Here is a 24760-nt window from a genome sequence, read left to right on the forward strand (position 1 = left end):
GAAATATATAGTAAATGAGAAAGTGAGAGATATTTGACGAGACCAGACTGCACCAGTCAATACGTGGAAGCATCCTGATGTGTCTGCAAGCACTAAGAACATTTTGAGACATTTCACTTGGGCACAAAGAAAAATCTAAATAAGGCTAGTAATAAATACTCATTACAATAACTTTTGCTTTATCTCTTAAAGTGGATGTAAAGCCAATTTTTTTTTTATGTCACAATATACAGTATAAGATTTCCTATCATCTGTGCTCAGTCTTGCCACACAGCGTTAATCCAGCTCTGAGCAATCCTCTTTTATTGTTCAGTGAAATAAAACGGACTTACAAAGAAAAACCTTAGTCCATTCCACCCCCTTGCTGTGATTGACAGGTTATTTACATATCTCATGCACTAGCCTGGAGACAGGCATTATTTTTTAATTCCCACCCCCACTCCTTTTCTGAAGTCATGTGGTTACTTTTCTGGATTTTGACTGGATGTTAGTAATCATAGCAGAATTTAGTGTAAGGAATACACAGGAAAAAATGCATGTTGCCAAGGGGAGTGTAGAGGAGGGTGGGGAGTCTACTGACATCACAACTCCACCCACAGAGCTCCAGACAACAGATCCACCCACAGAATCTGCAGTTTTTCAGTTCTTATAATAGACAGAGGGGAAACATTTGTCAGGTAAGGATACATGCAAATGTAGAATTTCAGAAGGGATGGACAGCTGCACTCCAAGGAAATTTCAAAAGTTGTCTTTATTGGTAAAAATGGACATGCATCACAAAACACAGCCAAAGGAAGGGACAGCCGATGCGTTTCACACTATTTCAGTGTTTAGTCATGGCTCGGGAGGCATGTATATCCTTATAGATCAGCACTATGGCAGTAGTTTAGAAATGATGAGAGTGGGTTTACACTCTTAAATGCTGTCCATGTGTTATGCAGTCCTGCAGTTTAAAATATTCCTTGAATTGGTCTGAAAGTATATTAGTAATCCACAAAACCATTGCAAGCACAGCTTTACAGTTTTAGAAATGGGAATTCAAACCGTAAAGAAATATGTTAACCAAAAATCTTGTTTTACAGGGTCCTTGAAAGTCTTAGCTTTTAATGTTTAATGGCCAAGCCATATAGCAGATGGGGGTACCTGACGATGTGTGTTGGAGATCTGTTAAATAATTGATACACTTTCTGTTCACTTCTGTCCTGTGAAGATGCCACTGTAAAGATCTGTCTCTATTGCCGCGTGCACACGATCGGAAATTCCGTCAAAAAAAGTCAGATGGGAGATTTTGGTCGGAAATTCCGACCATGTGTAGGCTCCATTTGAATTTTTCTGTCAAAATGTCCACCAAGAAAAATTTGAGAGCTGGTTCTCAAATTTTCCGACAAGAAAAGTTCTTGTTGGAAATTCCAATCGTCTGTATGCAATTCCGACGCACCAAAAACCACACATGATCGGAATCAATTTGACGCATGCTCGGAATCATTGAACTTAATTTTTCTCGGCTCATTGTAGTGTTGTATGTCACCGCGTTCTTGACGGTCGGAATTTGGTGTGACCATGTGTATGCAAGACAAGTTTGAGCCAAGATTCCGTTGGAAAAAAATCTGCGGTTTTCTTGTCGGATTTTCTGATCATGTGTACGCAGCATAAGAGTTGGAAAGAAGACCTTTCATCCTGAGAAGTATTGCTGAAGAAGTTGGGTGTTGGAGGCTATAGAGTGCCTGGCCTAGAGAAAACAATTATGGTTGTCCCCTTGTCCCCCAGAAGAGAGATGATGAATGAGTGGCTGGATTCAAAGCCCCACATAAACCTTTTTAGCTGTCCTGCCTTGAAATACAGTACCATGTTTAGGATTCATTTAGAACCTTAATCCTGAAGGTGACAGAATGGTATGGGTAGTCAGGCAGCATAGTCTGTGACTACATGGCAGAGAGACTTTGAGAGAAGCAAAGCGACCCTAAGAAGAGTATTAGAGCCTAGTCTGATGTTTGCATCTTGATTATTCTGATTCACTCTTCACCTTCCTTTTTCACAAACAAACCTGTTCCAATTTATTCTAACAAAAGTGACTGGCAACCATCCTGTGGAAAGAATCTCACCTTAAAGTTCACATGTCTAGGAGCTTATTGACCTGTAAGTGTGCTTGGGACATCATTAACAAAGCTATTAGTCATCTAAAAATCAATATATGTTGAATGGTTATAGTAATAGCACTACACATGCATCATATAAAGGCAAGTGCTTAGTTCAGCAAGCCTAAACTAGTCCTTAATGTATTCAGACATGGTCAGCAATGACATCGCAAGAAAACGAAGAAATGTAAAACACTGATCTAATTTGTAATTTTGTCTAAGAAATGTCTCAGAAATGTTTGTGTTCTCACATGGCCACTGGTCTGATGCAAACTTAAATACTTAGGGCCAGATTCAGATAGCACTTACGCTGGCGTATCTCGAGATGCGCGGCGTAAGTGTAAATTTGCGCCGTCGTATCTATGCGCCGTACCCAGAAAACTAGATACACCGTAAAATAGGCTTCCTCCGACCGACGCAATTTTTTTATGGCGGCGTATCGTAGGCGCATATTTAAGATGGGCGCATCTCCCATTGTTTTCGTATTCAAATATGCAAATGAGGGAGATACGCCGATTCAGAAAAGTACGTTTGGCCGGCGCAGGCTACGCGAGGTGCGCGTAAGTGGAATATCTGGCGTAAAGTTACCCCTCATAAAGCAGGGGTAACTTTGCACCAGACTTGCTCAAGTCAGCTGGAGAGCAGCTACAGCAGCACAATTTCAGACGAGCTGAGAAACCACACTTGCAGGACAACACATCTGTATGCTAACATGCCAGGGGCAGCTGTGGTCATAGCACTACTGTGTCTACGGGCACGTAGGAGGGCACGGGAGAGGATATACCGAATGCGCATAGACGTCTTTGGCATGGGGGAATCGGAGGTGTATCGCATCTTCAGATTCAGCCCTGATGCCATCCTAGAATTAGCCAGAACCCTACATGATGACATCACCAGCAAGACACACCGCGTACATGCAGTGCAGCCACTGGTCAAGGTACTGGCAACACTCCATTTCCTTGCAAGTGGATCTTTTCAGCGTACAAGTGGAGTTGTGGCTGGGATGTCACAATCCACCATGAGCAGATGTGTGCACCAGGTTGTCCCCGCAATCCTCAGACGCATGTCCCACCACTTCATCAGACCCACCCAGGAGCATCTGCGGCAGAAGGCAATGGCAGATTTCTTCAGAATTGCAGGATTCCCACGCACCGTGGGGGCCATTGATTGCACACATGTGGCACTACGGCCCCTCTGTGACACAGAGCACATATACTGCAATCGTAATAATTAGCATTCCATCAACGTACAGGTGATAGCCGATGCCCAATGCCTCATATGGCACGTCCGTGCCAAACACCCCGGGGCCAGCCACGACAGCTACATATACCGTCAAAGCACCATCCCAACCGAATTCGAACAGAACGTGTACGGGGACAGCTGGCTGGTTGGTGAGTGACATGGGAGTCAGGCATGACTGTCCGCCTCCATGATGCAGACATCACGAGGGGCACATGCACGGCTAACATCCTCCTGTCTTTTCCCTTCCAGGTGACTCTGCATATGCACTTGGGCCCCATCTCCTGACTCCATTCCGGAATCCCTAAACCCCAGGAGAGAGAAGATACAATGATGCACACACGTACCCGTGCAGTGGTGGAACGCACCTTTGGCCTCCTGAAGTCCTGTTTCCGATGCCTGGATAAGTCCGGGGGGACCCTGTTGTATTCCCCAAACTTTGTGTACCAGATCATCGGTGCATGTTGCATTCTACACAACTACGCCATGAGAAAGGGCCTGGAGATTGACCTACGTGATGACCTGACCCCCCAACCACACAGTCCCCCCTTGCTCGAGGGTACCCCGTCTGCTGAGGGATCAGCAGTCAGGAGATGCCTCGTGGTAGGCTTCTTTGCATGTTAAACACACACATTCATCATGGCACAAGGAGAATGCACGCATGCACACCACTGTGGTCCCTAGCTCACACACCCCACATCCTCATCACATTGGATTAGCCCAAGTCCACCAACCAGGACTTGGGAGCAGCAACGCCACGGCAAGGCTCCAATTATGTTGCTGACCATTCATACCACATTCACACGGCTGTGGGGATAAAATCTCCCCAACGAACAAGGGTGACACCCCTTACTGGCAGGAGTGTCAACCCCCACATTCACACACCAGTCACACTGTAGTCTGCACTACTGACCGTATGCAGGGGTTATAACTAAAATAAAACTCATAACCTGAGTGCAAATAATAACAAGACTCATCACCTGAGTATACAAAATCAAAAAAAATCAACATTTGAGCCGAACAGAAAAACAAAACAAAATCATCTGCCCTGGCGTGGGCTGTGCCTAGTGCCTAAGCTCCTGGTCCGCAGTCGCCTGGGGGGAGCCTCAGGTGGGGGGGGGGTTATTTGGTGGAGGGACATCCCCCGGTCTGTCCCTGGCTGCCTGGCTGCCCTCCAATGCCAGGGCAATGCGGCGGAGTTAGGTGTTAGTCACCGCCTGCATCCGCAGCTGGCGGGTGGTGTTATTGCGCTGGTGGCGCCGTGCCTGCCTCCCCTCCTCATGTACAGCAGCTGCCAGGCTCCTCCCCTCCACCTGCATGGCAGCCGTATTGGCCTGGACTGCCTCTGCCAGGCTCCGCACCTCTGTCACTAGACCTGATGTGGTGGCCTGAAGATCCCCCATACATGTCAGAATGCCAGTGCAATTGGCACTCACGTCCTGCAGGCTAGAATTGAATGCCACATTATGTCCCTCCTGCTGGGTGAGGGCCTGCTGCACTGATAGCACACAGGCAGCCTGGGTCTGAGCCGAGGAGGCCAGGCTCTCTGCCACCTTGTGCAGGTCCCCCACTAATACTGACATATGGTGGGTTTGGAGGGCCTAGTCCCTGGCCAAATTCTCCTCCAATGCCTCCGGAACACCCCTTGTTTTCCGGGTAGCCTTCCTTGGGGCAGAGGAGGCTTGGGGCAGGCTGGATGGGGTGGCCCTTTAGGGGCTATCCCTGATGGGGATGGTGGCCCTTGAGGGGCTATCCCTGATGGGGATGGTGGCCCCTGAGGGGCTATCCCTGATGGGGGAGGAGGTTGGGGAGGGAACAGGTATGGGGGTCTCCTCCACGATAAAAACCCGTCCTCAATATTTACCTGCTCCTCTTCCACTTCCTCAACAGGTGAGGAGGGGTCACTCTCCTCCAGGGATAGGGTCGGTCGCCCAGCAGCCGACGACGGCCCAGCTACCTCCTGGACATCTGAGGATGACACAAAACATTCACATGTTGGTGGACCCACACACTTGTAACATGTTCCCTTGCCCCCCCACACATGCTACACACCAGAGAGAAGATAAAACACGCTTACCTGTCCTCAAGGGCTGATCAACAGAATCAAAGCCCTCCAGGCCCTCCATCAGCTCCCTATCCAGGCACCTGGCAATGATCATCTCATCGGCAGTGAGGGTTAGGTTGGTGGCTGGTCCTCCTCCTGTGCCACTGGCATGCCTGCAGATCTTGCCCAGCTTCTCTTTGACAAGACGCCGCAGATCGTTAAATTTTTTGCTGATATCCCTGAGCCGTAACGCCAAGGGCATTCACCTGGGTTGTTATTTCCAGCACAATACAATCCCTCTCCACCTTGCTGGTAGTGCCAGCCTGTGCCCCACAGAGGCACGCCCCATATTTATTGAGGCCCTCAATAATCACACCCTTCTCAGCAGGGGAGAAATTTAGCTTCCTCCTTCTCTTAGCACCTGGTGCAGACATGCCTCCAACAAAATGCAAAAGTACTAGTAGTACTGAAAAATGCTTGTGTACTTTTGCACTTGACGGGCGCATCTCTGGGCGTATTTATGCACTGGGCATAGGCAGTGGGCCACGTATCTTAAGGGTTACGCCGGGCGTAGTTGTGCGCATGCGCAGATGGGGGCAGACAATCCGTCCTCGTCACAGCGCATGCGCCGTTTAAGATACGCCCCCGTCGTATCTCTCTGCAACACGGTCGGACCATCATTTGCATGGGGTGACGCACACTTACGCTGCCTTACGCCATAGAAAATACGTTACGCTGGCGCATCTTGGTGAGTAATATCTTTCTGAATACAGTACATGCCTCTCCGCGCTGGGCGGGCGTAGTGTAAATAAGATACGCTACGCCGGCATAAATATGCGCCAATTTATATGAATCCGGCCCTTAATCTGTAATTATCCAGTGTAGGCTTGAGTCTAATTGATGGCTGTGAGGAAACCCCCTAAAAATCACCTAAGATAAACCTGGTAATGTGATACAATCTAATTTACAATATCTGTACAATGTACTGATTTACCAACAACTAGGTCAGGTTTTACAGTCAAATTGTAATGTGCATAGTCAACCTAAAGGAGATTGTACATTTAGATTGAAATGTGTATTGCTATTCATAAGACTCAGATGTGTAGTGACATCATAAATGTAGCAAATATTTATTAACATGCTTACTTGTATAATTCAAAGAGTTTAAAGCGACCCTATTTTTTCTATAAAAAAATAAATACAAGTAGCAATCCCCTTTAACAGGATAAGTAGAATTTATGCATGCCCTTTATGCCCAGCTCCTGTGGCACTATACCTTCTATGAATGAAATGTGACCTATGAATAGAGGACAGGTGGATTATTAAAATGACTCAACCCTCCATTCATAGATCATGTTTCATGCATAGGATCTGCAGTACTGGCTTCTTTGAATGGAGGAGCTAGGCTGAAAGGTTGGGTATAGTCAGTAACTCTTGATTAAAGCATGTCACAGCTCCCATAGTTCTAATATCCCCACCGCACCAGAATATTATGGCAGTGGAGGTGGGGGCACTGGAGGAGGGAGATTTCTGCTAAACCAGAACACAACAACACAAGGAACACATAACATTGAAGGTAAATAATTATTTTTTAAGTAAACCCGAGACTGGTGAAGAACAAGCCTGGATGAGAACGGAGCTGGATCCCTGGACAGGTAAGTGTCCCTTTAATAAAAGTCAGCAGCTACAGTATTAGTAGCTGCTGACTTTTAGTTTTTTTGGAGGTGCTGAAGATCCTCTTTAAGGTGGGTTTTAAAGTATTAATGGGCTTTAAATGACCTTGTTACACTGGGGATATTTTCACTAGAGAAAAAAGCAGAGAGATTTGTAGCTATTACAAATTATAATACAAAGTTGTTAATGTGACATGGCCCCTATAGTCTGCAAAACCTGCTTTTAACTCATTTGAACTTTTTCTTGTGCCAAAAAATTACTCCTCATTAGCTTTATTATTTTAAGTGTTTTTCATATAAAGAAAATACAGTTTCAGAACATAAAATATAAATTTGATAACAATTATCAAATACACAAAAAATTAAGCCAAATACAAAAAAACAAAATGAAAATAAATAAAATTACTATGAATACACCACCCAATAAAATGTATTTTAATGAAAGACCATAGATAGATTTGTTTCCAAGCAAAATTCACCAATGTATCATTGAGTGAAATTGAAAGCAAAACTGGTAATCACAGAGGAAATTGTTTTGCTAGGTTTATCATACCCATGCCTAATAGCAAATGTTTCAAATAATTTTTTTTTCAATTTATTGTGGTAATATCATGTGGAATTTGGATTTGTGGAGAAAATACATTTGAGAAATATACAATACAGAATATATTGGATCAAAAGTATAGATGTATATAAATTGTAATATAGTTTTAAGGCTGAACCATGAGATTATTTACCTACCAAAATTAAGTTTATTTCATATCATGCAAATCCATTTAAATGCCCGTCACATCAGGAAAAGCGCTTGTGATTCTGCCTTAGTCTTTTTTGATATCCGTTAATTTCTCCATGCTGAGGCAAATTTGTCACACACCCACAGGTCTGTTTGATTTCATTAAACAGAATATTTAAGCATAAAAATTGTTTAATCGTCTTGTGCCATTAGAAGATGAATTTCATTTTGCATACATTAGCATATTTCATCAAAATTAAACCTGCTACTATGTAAATGAGGCACAGGTTGTGGCTGAGGTGTTTATTGTTTTAGCTGCAGGCTCCTTCACTTGAAGAGATTTCAAGATGGTTGTAGGAAGATGAAGAGATTATTTTTCAATGAATCACTTAAGAAATCACAAACATTTTCTTTTCAGTTTAATGGCTTAACATGATCAAATACAAGATTTTGTTTCCAACACATCTAAATTTCAAATAGAATAAACCACTTTGAATAAGTAAATGAACAGACTACTTTTAGAATGACATTGACATATGGCTTGACCTTGTAGTAGAACTTTTTAGCATTAAAGTGTTTTTTTAGACAACCCCAAAGGCTGATCTCAAGATGGACACCCATTGGAAGTCTTACACCCCCTGGGATTCTCTCAGGATAAGACCTACCCATAGATTCCTGATTATGCCTTACACTGCTGGTGTTGTTTTTAGTGTTTATAGTATTCTGAGGTGATCTGTGGTACATATGGAGACAGCCTTTAAGGGGTATAATCAAAATATAGGACACAGATAAAGTCTAAGCAGAATCATAAGCAGTATGGCCAATGAATGATATGCCAAATTAATTGCAACCTCACAATATATATTATCACTGTGCTATAATGTGAATCAATGGGGTTGATTTACTAAAGGGAAATCCACTCTACACTACAAGTGCACTGCAAGTGCCCTTGAAAGTGCACTTGTAAGTGCAGTCGCTGTAGATCGTTGTAGATCTGAGGGGAAGCTCTGAAATGAGGGCAAACTCTGTTGATTTTATCATCCAATCATGTGCAAGCTAAAATGCTGTTTTTTATTTTTCTTGCATGTCCTCCTTAGATCTACAGGGACTTCCAAGTGCACTTTCAGTAAATAACCCCCAATGTGTTTGTTTAACTAGGTGCATTTAGGAATGAATGGACAATGTTGTCAGCAAACTTTGTAATGTTGACTGTTTTGGTAAACAAAGATATACAGTACATACAGTAAACAAAGCTAACCTTAAGAGCCCATTCAGACAGGTCCGACTTTGGATCCGACTTCATGTCGCCCCAGGTCGCCCCTAGTCGCCTCAAGTCCCGCTGCATGAAGAAATCAATGTAAGTGAATGGAGCCGTCTTAATGCACACTACTACAGTCGCTCTGACATGAAAAAAGGTGACGCAGAAGACCGGGCCCCCGATTGTAAAAGAGCTGGAAGAAGACAACGGAGGTGCCCAGCAGAAGAGAGAAAAAACCGGAGAGCGGGAGAAGAGAGCGGAGAAGTCAGAAGACCCCCCGGAGTCAGAAGAAGACCCCCCGAAGTCAGAAGAAGGTAGTAAAAGAGCTGGAAGAAGATAGCGGAGGTGCCCGGCAGAAGGGCAGAAGGGAGAAAGAACTGGAGAGCGGAGAATTTGGAAGACCCCTGAAGTTGGAAGAAGACCCCCGGAGCTGCCTAATAAATTACTTTAAAACCCTGTCTAGTGTGTTTTTATTCTTGACACTTTTTACCCCCAGGTGAATGGGTAGGGGGTACGATGTACCCCATACTCACTCACATAGGGAGGTGGGCCGGGATCTGGGGGCCCCCTAATTAAAGAGGGCTCCCAGATTCTGATAAGCCCTCCGCCCGCAGACCCCGACAACTAACAGCCAGGGTTGTCGGCAAGAGGCCTTTGTCCCCATCAACATGGTGACAGGGTGCTTTGGGGGCCACAGGGCGCTTACTCGTCCCCACCCCCTTTCCTGACCGGCCGGGCTGCATGCTCAGATAAGGGTCTGGTATGGATTTTGGGGGGACCCCCACACCTTTTTTTCAGCGTAGGGGGTTCCCATTTAAATCCATACCAGACCTAAAGGCCTGGTATGCTCTTGGAGGGGGAACCCATGCCGTTTTTTTATTTAAAATTTGGCATGAAGTTCCCCCTCCTGAAGGCGACTTCAAGTAGCGTTGTAAGTCATGCTGAAGTCGCCCCAAGTCGTGCTGTGATTCATACTCAAGTTGTGTCCAAGTTGCCTCCCAAAGTCGCGCTGAAATTTGCGTTGCCCCTGTGTGAATAGGCTCTAATAGTAACTCTATAACAAACCTTAACCATTAACTTTAATGATTACAAAAATAACCTCTATCTGTAACCATAAACCTAACTTTAACCCTAAAGCCTGATACACATGGGTTTGAATATTGGCCTGTGTGCAAGGCAGCCTGTCTGACAGAAGCCTAACATCCGACTTGCCAGAAAAACATTGGCAGGATTACATTCTATTGTACATTGTATTATAGTTAGTACAGAGACCTCCTTACAAGATCCTCTTTGTTTGTTTTTTTGTTTTTTTTTCGTTCAGCCCAGCCTAGTGTGCACCAGGTATTATTTTAATTTTAAAAGAAAAGGAGAGGGATCCACACCATCTACAGAAGCGATGAGCCGAATGTTCCTGGCACCAGTTTAAACAGGGAATGTGACAAGTTTAGCTGCTGAATCTGAACCCCATGAAAGTCAATGGGAGACAAATGTTAGAAAACAGTTCTAATCATTTGCTAGGATAATGGGCAAGGGATTGTCAAAAAATGGCATGGGGCTCAGCACTAACATAGGGGAACATGTACCAATGCAAAAAAAATAAATAAAGATAAATAAAATGTAAAAATGTAAAAGTGTTATTTGACAGAGAGCAATAGTTTTAATAATGTTTAAAAGTAAAATATTAAAAATGCAAAACTTTAGTAAATGATATGCCTGAGGGGTGCCTTGACCCTACCTGGGAAGTGGCACAACTATTAAGCCCTGTACACACGACCGGTTTTCCCCTCTGAAAAAAAAACATTGGTTTTCCCGACGGGCTTTCTGCCAAGCTTGATGGGATTCCTGCCAAGCTTGTCTTGCGTACAGACTGTCATACAAAATCCCACCGTCCAAAGCGCGGTGACGTACAACGGCACTATAATGGGGAAGTTCTATGTTGACTATGCTTCAATTTGTGAATGAACAGGAAGACGTTCAGCACAGAGCACTTCCCATTCATTCACTGCCCTGTGCAGCTGAGGCTGCAGAGAAATGGATATGTATTTGCGCTTTGGGGTGTACACCCTAATACAATTGGCTGCGCACACCTGTGTGTATATATATATATATATATATATATATATATATATATATATATATATATATATATATATGAAAGGCGGTTAGAGTTCCCCCATATGTATTGATAGGCTAATAGTTCCCCTGTACTAATAATGCATTATAAGGCTTGTTAGAGTTCCCCCTTAGTGATAAATGCGTGATGTTTATGTACCCTTTTGTCTAGAGCTTTTAGGACAAGTTACATAGAAACAACCTTGCCAGTTTGTTATAATGTTCTAGATGAAGAATGAAAAACATTAAGATTAGCTGCAGTAGAAATTAGATAAACAGGGCACAAAGATGGTATTGCTGTATTCTATGCACGTAGTATAATTGTGACGAATATTACTTGTATAACCTAATTACTTTTATATGATTGGCTGGGACTAGAGCGTCCCTTGCTTGTATGATTTTCTTATGTACAAGTACGCAGGAGAAATAAAGCTAGTCTTGAACAAACCATGAGTGCGTGTGTTTCTGACTGGCAATGCATTGCGGACTTTCCATACATTCAGAATATCCTTAAACCCGGGTCTAGTTGAACTAGCAGCCTAACAGATGGTGGCAGCGGTGGGATAGTCGTCTTGCAGGTAGGTGAAGATCTTTGTAAAGATTTTATTTGCAAAGAATATTCACTTACTCTGTCAGCGATTGATCGCACTCATATTTTAATTTAAAAATATTTTTTATTATTTTATGCTCAGGGGACGCTAGGTTGGCCTTCCCTGTAGTAGGTGTTAGGGTTGTGTAGATTAGAGATATTTTTCCCGCTTGGATGGCCGGAATAAAGGTAAGAGATATTGTCCCGCTAGGTTGGCCGGACTTAGTTTAAAATAGATATTGTCCCGCTAGGTTGGCCGGACTTAGTTTAAAATAGATATTGTCCCGCTAGGTTGGCCGGACTTAGTTTAAGATAGATATTGTCCCGCTAGGTTGGCCGGACTTAGTTTAAAATAGATATTGTCCCGCTAGGTTGGCCGGACTTAGTTTAAGATAGATATTGTCCCGCTAGGTTGGCCGGACTTAGTTTAAGATAGATATTGTCCCGCTAGGTTGGCCGGACTTAGTTTAAGATAGATATTGTCCCGCTAGGTTGGCCGGACTTAGTTTAAGATAGATATTGTCCCGCTAGGTTGGCCGGACTAAGTTTAAGATAGATATTGTCCCGCTAGGTTGGCCGGACTAGAGTAGGGAGTGAGAGCGCTATTGCTGTCTCCCACAAAAGGACGGATGTATGGAAACTCTAAGGGGTTATATAATCACTTTCTAGATTGGCCATTTTTATATGTTTTTAAATGTTATATGATTGAAAGTATATACATGTATATATGACATCTAAATGTGATTACTGCTTAACTGGTTTATTGTTTACATGTTTGTATATCCCTAGGTCCTAGGTGGCTATTAATAGAAACTTAAATTTAAAGGTGTATACATAAAAATACATATCTGTTTGCTTTTGCTTATTTTTTCTATCGCATAGAGGGATAAGTATAATCTGGTATAGAGGTATAAGAATATTATTGGTGCCTGGTAAGTGCACAGAGTGTGAGTGGACTGTTTTGTTATTTCAGTAATCAGACATATTTTAGAGTATAAGAACGTTATTAATGTCTCATAGATGTTCTGAATGTGTTGTGGGTGTACTGTTTTGTTATTACAGAAGTCACACATATTTAATATCAAGTGTGCAGGGTGGGTATCATTCAAGGATCAGTAAGGATCCCTTATTTCGGTTCCCCCATAGCAGAAAGGGATATTCCTGGAGTAGTGAGTATGAACACGGACATGGGATCGTTAAGGGGGGCAGCAGGGGGGGTCAGACTTACAAGTTACACCCCCTGCTGCATCTTAAAGGTACATAGACAGAATCTAGACAGTTTATAGGTTGAATAAATTGTCTAGTAAAAGATGATTTAAGGGACAACCTGGTCAGGGACAAGTCTACCCTAGAAGGGGCTAAATTTCGACCATCTGTATAACTTTGTTGGTCATAGACTGTGTCCCATATATATATACAAGAATATATACGGTGCTTTGGAAGCACATAGTAAAAGACCCTGGGTTTAAAAAAAGTTTTAAGAAAGTTTTAATTAAGTGATTAAAGATATTATAAGTAGAAATATAGGATCGGTAGAGGTTGTTTATTTAAGGAAGTAAGAACCTTCCTCCCCGCAGCCATAGCCTGCAGATAGAAAACTGGGCACGGTTCAAAAATGTATGGATACATGAAGCGGGTCTGATACCGATCCGTTTTATGTAGGATCTGTAATTTTGTTAGACCTCAACAGTTTAAGTAGTGGGAATAACTATGGGTGAGGGAGAGAAATATTTGCATGACAAATATAAAATAATCTGTTTGTTTGTAAGGGTGATATTGAATTAAAGTGAACAAAGTGATTGTTTGTGATTATGTGAGGGTACATGAAAGTCTTGTACCTCCATGAACAAAGGTGTTCTATGAGTAAATGTGAAAAATTAGGAATGCTGATAGTTAGGGTCAATGCTAACCCCAGACCAAAAAAGATGTGAACCCCGCTTTTAACAGAAGAAGCGGCCGCGGTGGCAAATGGTTATTGTCATAATTTTGTTATGAGCGGTTAATAATTAATCGGTGTCTGGGGTCCATTGGCTAATACAGAAACAAAGCATTTGAAAAATGTTAAGTGTGAGTAAAGTTCCGCAGAAGTTCCTCAGGGTTCTCTGTGATGAAAATCACCCCTCCTTCCGTACTTGTGAAGGAAAAAAGGAGTTTGGAACGAATTAAAAAATATTCTGTGTGACCGGGTTGGTTGAGCAGGCCAGAATATTAAAAGGAACTTGTGCATTTATTATTTGTATTGTTTATATTGTATATGTATGTAGAGTTCTGGGTTTTTATGGAAGGAGATAGGTTGAAAATAGCAAAGCACTGGTTTGAACATGGGTTCAGGGTCAGAGAAGAAGAATTCTGTCTTCAGACCCAACCTAAGAAGGATGCCAAGTTTCTGGCAAAATTTCCCTAGTACTCAGGTGCAAGCCACAACCCATATAGAATTTTTATCCACACGCCCCCCCCCCCCCCCCCGAAATCCCCCCCCCGCCCCCCCTATTCCTGACAGAAACAGGACACACAAGTGAGATAGGGGACAAGGAAATGAGGCAGGATGAGCTGAGACCTGACTGTATTTGGGAATCAGGGATGGGTCCCATACAAATAGTTGGCATTATGCCAAATAAATATTTTTTTTCCTTGACAAGAAGTTTATTTTGAAAAAACTGATTATTGAACATTAACAGCCACATCATAAGGTATCTCCGTGCAAAATATTGCCATTTGGCATTTTGCCAAAGAAACATGAAGGGTTTTTGCAAACATCACATCTTAAAAGAACATAACACTTTAAATGCTTATTAAGCTTAATCTGTGTCACCCATTTTCACTTCATAGTGAATGGTTCAGCAAATATGTTTTAGCGTCCTGGTGGACGAGGGGAGGGCATCCCCTTATGAACTAGCCAATCTTTTGAAAATGTATCCTTCACGGCTGATGACTAACCTGGTGGATAATATCCACAGGGTTATGTACCTTTGGGGTCTACGCAATTATGCTCCAGACCACATTCGCAAGCCCTCCTACAAGACACACCTGCACATAGATCGGCTCTGCTGCAGTATGTAGTTACTCCTTGGAGGCCGGTTGTAAGGACGGGTGGAGTTTACACCCAGAATGACACTCTGTATTCAGAGTCATTGAAACCTTTACTTGAGGTCGGTGGATATATTTATATATATAATTTTTTTTGGTTCCACTTAAAGGGCCAGAAGTTGTTTTACTTCGGCAGGTAAATCAATCAAGCAATAAGTTAGATTGATTGTCTGTTTTCAGCTTTCCAGGTTCTTGCTGAGGTAGCCATCCTAGATTTTGAGACCCACTGTAAGCCCATGGAACACGCCCATTAACCCTGTCAGAAAAGCCAATGGGGAACTGGAGGTTAGTACAGGATCTCAGGACAGTGAACAAGGGCATTCAGCCACTACCCCCCTTAGTGGCTGATATTACTTCCATTTTTGTTTCCATACCACCGGGGTCCTCCTATTATACCGTGATTGATTTGTCAAACGCGTTTTTTTAGTGTACCAGTACAGACTGAGGCACAGGACTTATTTGCATTTGCCTGGGGGCAGGGCCAGTTAACTTGGACCCGCTTGCCACAAGGCTTTATTGACAGTCCAGCAGCGTACGCTATGGTCTTGAACCAATCCTTGACTGACTGGACAGCTCTAGAAGGATCCACCCTGCTCCAGTATGTAGATGACTTGCTGCTGTGCTCTGAAAATCTAGAGGATTGTGCCGTGGACTCAGAGCACCTATTAACTCACCTCGCTTCAAACGGTCATTTGGCGTCTCGAAAAAAGATCCAATGGTGCAAAGTTGAGGTTGAGTACCTGGGGTGTAGAATCCGGGGTCAACGCCTGGTGTCACCAGCTCAAGTCAATGCCATCTCTTGCCTGAGCCCTCCAAAGGAAAAATCAGCCCTCCTCTCATTTTTGGGCTCAATCGTCTACTGCAGGCAGTGGATCCCAGACTGTTCATACTTCAACTCCCTGCTACGACCAGCTACTTTGCTTGACTCTCCTAAACAAATTGATTGGACAGAGGAAAGGCTACAGGCCTTCACCTCCCTGACTCAGTCCCTACTGCGTGCACCTGCCCTGGGTTTTATTAATCACGGGAAGCATTTTTCATTGTACACAATAGTGCAGGGAGACACGTTCGCTGCAGTCCTGGCACAGCCCCATGGTCACTCTCTCAGACCAGTAGCATACCTTGGGAAGAAAATGCCACTACAAGTCACCGGGATGCCAGCATGTTTACAAACTTTGGCGGCCTGCGCTATGGCAGTAAAAGAAGCTTCAAAGCTCACCTTAGGGTACCCAATGACACTGTACACGACACATTCTGTAGTACACCTTATGCAAAGCATAACACCACAACACATGTCAGCCCAAAGAGCAAGCGGTTACGAAATCATTCTCCTCAATACTCAAAACTTAAACATAAAATCCTGTTCAGAAACCTCCCCACAGGTCCGTCACCTTCACTCGTTGTTGAATTTAACTTCACCAAAGTTCACCACAGTTGGTATTATAATATACCACTTCTTGTTTTACCTGCTACCAAAGGTATTACCAAGGGTTGAACCTCCCTTCCGGAAATATGAGAGATATATCCGGGTGCACAAGTGAAGGTATCTGAATAGTACTGTGGTTGTAGCACCCAGATTTGGCCTCCTCGTTATGTTTGTATGCAGGGGACAATTGTAGGACTATGGCAGGTGTCCTCACCAAAAAAGAACATGGTGAAGAGCTTTGCCCTGTGGGGTCTTTTTTCCAAGAGTGGTTCAGGTTCAGGGCATACCTCCTGAGCGATGGTGGTAGGGGACGGCAACATCATTTACGCTGGGCGGGCCAACTATAATAAAAATATTCACGCCCATGTCTGCTCAAAGTTTGGGCGGATATGGAGTTATTCCAAAGGCTAGGATTTTCAATGCCTTTTTGGGATTAAGCAGGAGAACAGGGTGAGGTAGTGTCACAGCATGACTATATACACATTGCTCAACGGGACGTTTGTCCCAGGTCACTTATGACTTCCACTGATTTTCCTGATATACACAAGGGTTTTTTGTAGATTCTGCTGTTTTTAGAGTACATTGTACATTGCAGAATCAGCTACTAGAGCAGCCGGCACATACCCAAATGCCAGTACTAAACACTATAGTACAATAGCACTGCTAGATCATTCATTATTAGATCTCCAGACACATGAAAGATTTGAAAGTTTGGGCGGGGACTGGCTCGGAAAAGACATTAAAATACTTTTCCTCGAAGAGGGGAAGCTAGTCCCCGCAGCTAGCCAATGCACCCCCGCAGCTAGTGCATCTTTGTTTATGGTCATAGAGGTTGGCAGAACACATGTGAAATTTTACTGAAGGATTTCTTCAATCATCACATCACATCACATGCAAACATACCACACAAGGTGAAACATGAACACCTCCCATATCCTACTACTCCTTTCACTCATCTGCAAATAGATTTCACCCACATGCCAAAGAAAGGGACAGAGCAAAAATACCTTTTGGTCATCATGGATGTATTCTCACGATGGGTGGAAGCATTCAAAACCACAAGAGAAGACACATAGACAGTAGTGCGCATACTCACGCACATACTAGGTGGGGCTGTCCATTGAATATAGGAAAGCCACGCAAGAAACTTTAGAAGACTGGTTAGTACACTTACCCTCGATACTATATCGAATCAGAAACACCCCTAGTTCAAGAAATGAACTTTAATGAGAAAGCCTATTCAGAAGGAGAAATGGTACAGAGAGGATAGGAACCCTAGGCAGGATCCTAACTTATATTCTTTACAGGAAAAGTACGTGAAAGATCTGGTAAGTACACTTAGTGAAAATTATGAAGCAATGGCTGTCACCTTTCCTCCTCTTTCCACAGATCCGATCCACCGGGTCATACTGGGAGACAAAGTCCTAATAGATCAACTCGCAGTGAGAAGACATATAGGACCCGTTTACACCAGCCCACACAAAGTAGAAAAAGGTCTCCAGAACGGCTGTACTTACTTCCCAGGGACCACAATGGATCCGTGCATCCCTGATAAAGACAACCCCCTTTTTTCCCCCTTCCAACTTCAGAGGCACCAACAGAAGAGCAGAAAAGGAGGGACCAACAAGCCACACAACTGGAGGACTGAATCCAAGGATTGGAACAGGTCACAGTGCAACTACCTTGAACATTGTCAAAGACTGACCCCCAATTTGCTCCCCCGTTTCGGTCCCAGACCACGTCCAACTCCATATTGGCCCAAATTGCAGAATATTTTTCTTTGTCACCGATTGTTACATGTTGTGTTCTCCTTATTGCAACCCCAGGAAAATTATATTGATTTGCGCTTTTGTTATATATCTGATTGCTAAAATAACCCTTTGCACTATTGGAAGATTGACAAAACCCTGTGCGAAAAGGGGTGAGCGTGTCAGCATGGCGATGTTGACCATAGAGCAGAAATGGTATAATGAGTGATTGCGTAGGCTAGAGCCGACGCAATCAAAGGAGGGACTGAAAGGCGGTTAGAGTTCCCCCATATGTCTTGATAGGCTAATAGTTCCCCTGTACTAATAATGCATTATAAGGCTTGTTAGAGTTCCCCCTTAGTGATAAATGCATGATGTTTATGTACCCTTTTGTCTAGAGCTTTTAGGACAAGTTACATAGAAACAACCTTGCCAGTTTGTTATTATGTTCTAGATGAAGAATGAAAAACATTAAGATTAGCTGCAGTAGAAATTAGATAAACAGGGCACAAAGATGGTATTGCTGTATACTATGCACGTAGTATAATTGTGACGAATATTACTTGTATAACCTAATTACTTTTATATGATTGGCTGGGACTAGAGCATCCCTTGCTTGTATGATTTTCTTATGTACAAGTACGCAGGAGAAAAAAAGCTAGTCTTGAACAAACCATGAGTGCGTGTGCTTCTGACTGGCAATGCATTGCGGACTTTCCATACATTCAGAATATCCTTAAACCCGGGTCTAGTTGAACTAGCAGCCTAACAATATATATATAAGCGGTGGCCACACTTTGCAATATATAATGAATTGCTGTATCGGGTTACCAAGGAGAGAGAAAATGTGGTAGAACAATTGTTGGTACCCCAACAAAATAGATGAAAGGTTCTAGACCTGGCCCATGACGATGTGTTAGGGGGACACCTGGAAGTTGAGAAGACGGAGGCACGGATCACCGACCGGTTTTACTGGCCAGGTCTGAAAGCAGAGGTAAAGAAATACTGTACCTCTTGTCCCACCTGTCAGTTGACTGCTCCGGTGACTCACGTCCGGAGCCCTTTGGCCCCTCTGTCCATATTTGAGGTCCCGTTCGAGAGGATATCCATGGATATAGTGGGTCCCCTAGTAAAGTCAGCTCGAGGTCACTCCTACATATTGGTGATTCTTGACTATGCCACCCGATATCCTGAGGCGCTACCCCTGTGGAATACCTCCTCTAAGGCCATTGCCCGGGAAATATTCCAGTTGTTTACACAAACTGGTTTCCCCAAGGAAATACTCACAGACCAGGGCACCCCATTTATGTCAAGGGTTATGGCCGATGTGTGCAAGCTGTTACGGATTAAACAGCTGCGCACATCGGTCTACCATCCCCAAACGGACGGGTTGGTGGAACGCTTTAATAACACCCTTAAGTTTATGCTCAAGAAAGTGGAAAAAAAGGGATGATAAAGATTGGGACTGCGTGTTACCATCTCTCCTGTTTGCTATCCCAGAAATGCCCCAGGCCTCCACAGGGTTTTCACCCTTTGAGTTGGTATATGGGCGGAGACCTCGCGGACTACTTGACTTTATTAAAGAGGAATGGGAAAGTGAACCTGTTCAGCATAAGAGTGTCCTGGAATATGGCTCAACGATGGGTCTATAACAGGGCTGCTAAAATAAGGCACTTCCAAGTGGGGGATCGAGTAGCGGTGCTAATTCCCACTGTGGAAAGTAAATTCTTGGCCAGATGACAAGGTCCCTTTGAAGTTGTGGAAAAAGTGGGAGAGGTAAGTCCACCAGCCAGGCAAGAGGAAACCGTATCAGATATATCATATCAACTTGTTAAAGCCCTGGACAGACAGGGAACCGGTGACCTCCCTAGCTAGTGCAAGACTTAAGCCCCAGGTTGGGGCGGATAGTGTCCAAGTAGCAAGTACCCTGTCTAAAATCCAAAGTCAGCAGGCAAGGAGTTGTTGCAGAGAAATAAAGATAAGTTGTCAGACTTGCCAGTGCTAACTAGTGTCATAGAGCTAGATATTATCACACAACCTGGAGTCAAAGTTTTTGTCCGGCCCTACCGCATCCCAGAGGCTCAAAAAAAGGCTGTTTCAGAGGAAGTGAAGAAGATGCTAGACCTGGAGATCATTGAAGAATCGCAGAGTGAGTGGTCGAGCCCGATTGTGTTGGTACCAAAGCCCAATGGGACTCTGCAATTCTGCAATGATTTCCGGAAACTTATAGAGGTTTCACGGTTTGATGCCTACCTCATCCCCTGGGTAGATGAACTTATTGAGAGACTAGGTCCAGCATTATCACAACATTAGACCTTACCAAGGGGTATTGGCAAATCCTGTTAACTAAGGCTGCTAGAGAGAAAACTGCTTTTTCTACCCCACAGGGGAGATTTCAGTACAAAAGAATGCCTTTTTGGACTGCAAACTGCTCCAGCCACATTCCAGCAAGCAATGGATAGGATTTTACGACCTCATCGGGAGTATGCCTCAGTGTACTTGGACGACATAGTCGTTTTTAGCAGAGACTGGGAATCACACTTGCCCAAAGTCCAGGCAGTACTGGACTCTCTTTGGAAGGAGGGGTTTACAATAAACCCTGAAAAATGTGCTTTGGGAATGGAGGAGGTGAAATACCTGGACTATATCATGGGTAGAGGGGTGGTGAAACCTCAGGTCAGCAAGGTAGAGGCTATAAAGAGTTGACCCCGCCCCCTCACAAAAAAACAGGTACGTGCATTCCTGGGCATGGTGGGATACTACAGAAGATTCATACCCAACTTTGCCACATTGGTGGCTCCATTGACCGATCTGACTAAGGGTCGGAAATCGGTCATGGTAGAGTGGAATGCAGACGCTGAAAAGGATTTTTTGGAGCTCAAATCAGCACTGTGCCAACACCCTGTCCTGATAGCACCCAATTTTTCAAAAGAGTTCATTGTCCAAACTGATGCTTCTGATGTAGGATTGGGAGCTGTGTTGTCACAGGTTGTTCATGGTGAGGAGTACCCAGTAGTCTTCTTCAGTAGGAAGTTGACACCAGCGGAGAAAAACTACACTATAATTAAAAGAGAGTGTCTGGCCATTAGGTGGGCTCTGGAGTCCCTCAGATATTACCTCTTGGGGAGGAAGTTTAGGTTGATTTCTGTTCATTCCCCTTTAACATGGATGAGGCAAGGTAAAGGGACTAATGCCAGGATTACCCGTTGGTTCCTGGCGCTCCAGGAATTTAAGTTTGTAGTGGAGAATAGGCCCGGGAGACTGCATCAAAATTCAGATACCCTCTCCCGAGTCCATTGATTGAGCTCCACTGTTGCCTCCACCTCCTTGGCGTTGGGGCACAGGGGGGTATGTACAGGATGCCGTGGCTGGGTCCTGGAAGCACGCTATATTTCCCCTATGTTTGGACTGTGGTCCCTTTAAGGGAACAGAAAGGGTTAACGCACCTGTCCAAGGAAGTGGCTTAAAGGAGTTGTAAAGGAATTTTTTTTCACCTTAATGCAATCTATGCATTAAGGTGAAAAAACATCTGCTGCTGCCGGCCTCCCCCCGAGCCCCCGTTATACTTACCTGACCCCTTTGAAAGTCCCGCGCGGTCCCGATATCCTCTTCGCCGTTCAGCCTGGCCGCTGATTGGCTAGAGCGAATGGATTGAGAGCAGCGCAGCCATTGGCTGGCGCTGCTGTCAATCACATCCAGTGACGCGGCACGCCGAGGGGTGGGGCCGAGTGATACAGTGAGAGGCTATGGCCGTTTGCTGTATCACGGGAGCGCGCCCGCAATTAGTGACCACCATGCGAGCTCTCGCATGACTGTGGTTACTAATTGTGGGGAGGACCAGAGACAGCCACCGAGGGACCCCAGAAGACATGGATCGGGGCACTCTGTGCAAAACGAACTGCACAGTGGAGGTAAGTATAACATTTGTGTTATTTAAAAAAAAAAAATCCTTTAGTGACCCTTTAAAGCAAGACAGGTAGTTGTAGGTGGGTGTGGAGGAGTATAGTGGAGACTGTGGATGGGGAATGGTGTGAAAGCTGTGAAAAGCTGTGAAAGCACTTGGCAGTGTCCTGCCTGGAAGCCTGCTGGCTGGGGAACTCTCATGCAACATAAAGTAAGGACTGTTTAACTGTGATAGCAGTTCTGAGCTCTACAAGTCGGTGAGACTGTTATTTCTTTTGTTTTGCTGCTGTGAAGCTATTTAAGTTTAATAAACCTCCTTTTTGATTAAAACGCCTTTGTCCTGCGATCTAGCTGGTTCCCCAAACTTTACAATATATATATATATATATATATATATATATATATACACACACATATTATACAGTATATATATATATATATATATATATATATATACTTCTGCAATTCAGGGCTACAATGTCCAAGTGTTGTAATGTATTGGTGGTTAAAAACACTTGGCCTGTTGCTAATTTTTAAAGAGTATGCAAACTTTGAAATACAGTAATAAAAATGGTACTGAGTAAGGTTACCAAGAATCATAAATGTCCTCTGAAACACAACTGAAACATTGTATAAGCAGTACAATCACAGTTAAAATAATTGTAAAAAAACAACAAGAAGGAGCAGGCGCCACTGGTTAAACTGTACAGCTTTTATATTTATATATATATTATATTTATAAAATAATTGTAAAGGCAGAAGGTTTTTTACCTTACTGCTTAGAATTCAGCTCCACTGCAGCCATCCAAGTTACATATCTGAGTCCGATGTCGGGCCCTCTCGGCTCTCTCCCTCCTCATTGGCTCAGATATGTAACTAGGATGGCTGCAGTGGAGCTGAATTCTAAGCAGTAAGGTGAAAAACCTTCTGCCTTTACAATTATTTTAACTGTGATTGTACTGCTTATACAATGTTTGAGATGTGTTTCAGAGGACATTTATGATTCTTGGTAACCTAACTCAGTACCATTTTTAGTACTGTATTTCAGAACCATTGGCTCCCTCTGCTGACAATCACAGGTGGTGACAAGGGAGTGGGGGGCGGGGCTCGAGAATGAGTATGCATGAGTGAACCCACAGCAAGCGGCTTGCTTTGGGGGTACTCAGCAGGGAGGAGGAGCTTGAAGTGCCAACGGGGGACCCAAGAAGAGTAGCGGCTGATCTGTGCAAAACCATTTTAACCACTTCAGCTCCGGACCATTTGGCTGCCAAATGACCAGGCCTCTTTTTGCGATTCAGCACTTCATCGATTTAACTGACAATTGCGCGGTCGTGCGGCATGGCTCCCAAACAAAAAATTACGTCCTTTTTTTCCTACAAATAGAGCCTTCTTTTGGTGGTATTTGATCACCTCTGCGGTTTTCATTTTTTTGCACTATAAACAAAAATAGAGTGAAATATCCCCAATCTTTTTTTCAAAAAAGCAATTGTTTTCTCAGTTTAAGCCAATACATATTCTTCTAATTTTTTTTTTGGTAAAAAAAAAAATCTCAATAAGCGTATATTGATTGGTTAAAATAAGGGGTAGTTGTATGGCATTTATTATTATTATTTTTTTTACTTCTTAAGGCAGCGATCTGCATTTTTTTTGTGACTGTGACATTATGGCGGACACATCGGACACGTTTGACACTATTTTGGGACCATTCACATTTATACAGCGATCAGTGCTATAAAAATGCACTGATTACTGTATAAATGTGACTGGCAGGGAAGGGGTTAATCACTAGGGATCGGGAAGGGGTTAAGTGTGTCCTAGGGAGAGATTCTAACTGTTAGGGGGCATGACTTACTGTGACACGTTGCTTCCGATGAGAGGAAGCAGACAATCAGTAACATGTCACCAGGCAGAACAGGGATATGCCTTGTTTACAAAGGAATCCACCCGTCCTGCCGTTCTGTGACCCGATCGCTAGGACACCGGGGGACATCGAGTCCACGGTTCCCGCGGGCACAGTCACGGAGACTGTGCCGGGCGCGCAAGCCCGATAGGGGTCAGGATTCAAAGCAACGTATATATACCTGCCTTCCCGCCAGTGCCGTTCTGTGCCGTGCCTATGAGTTTAATAGCTAAACATAATCTATTCTCACAGTAAAATATGGGGATAACAGAGACGTAGAAAGAAATGCCCCAGTATCATTGTGTGTCACTAAAAGGAAAAGATATCCCTGTGTCTGTGTTGTCACTGGGAGGAAATATCCCTGCATTAGTGGAGTCTAATTCGAGGACTGATTTGGTAGTGGTATGAAGGGGGTAGGAGGGCTGGAAGGGTGGGGTATTTGTGGGGTGCATTTCAGGGCCCATTCACACTATGAGCAATTACCTGTGTTTTCCCTTTGGGTAAGGAATGAGGATTTGGATTGATACACTGTGAATATAAAAATTAATAGGTTTTGCAGAAACTAGGGTACGGAACCCCTGTAATTTGCCATCCTTTATTTATTAGTTTGTTAGTATATATTGTTTGAATTTGAATAACAAATAAATTAACATGCTTCATGAGGCCAGTAAGTTCTGTGTTTTTGGTTTAATGAGCATTCTGTGTTTTTAGTGACTAACTTGTTTAAGATGAACTTAAAGGTTAAAATTACATACATAACGTATTAATTTTTTTTGAAAATCAGGCCTATGTAAAATATGTATATAGCATGTTCTAAAATTTGGCGGTGCCTAAAATTCAAATAGTAAATTTGTTACTTTATCCCTACACTGAGCGTATAGTGCCTTAAAGACCCTGTTATCTTTATATAGAT

Source organism: Rana temporaria, chromosome 1, assembly GCF_905171775.1.
Source record: "Rana temporaria chromosome 1, aRanTem1.1, whole genome shotgun sequence".
NCBI classification, from domain to species: Eukaryota; Metazoa; Chordata; class Amphibia; order Anura; family Ranidae; genus Rana; species Rana temporaria.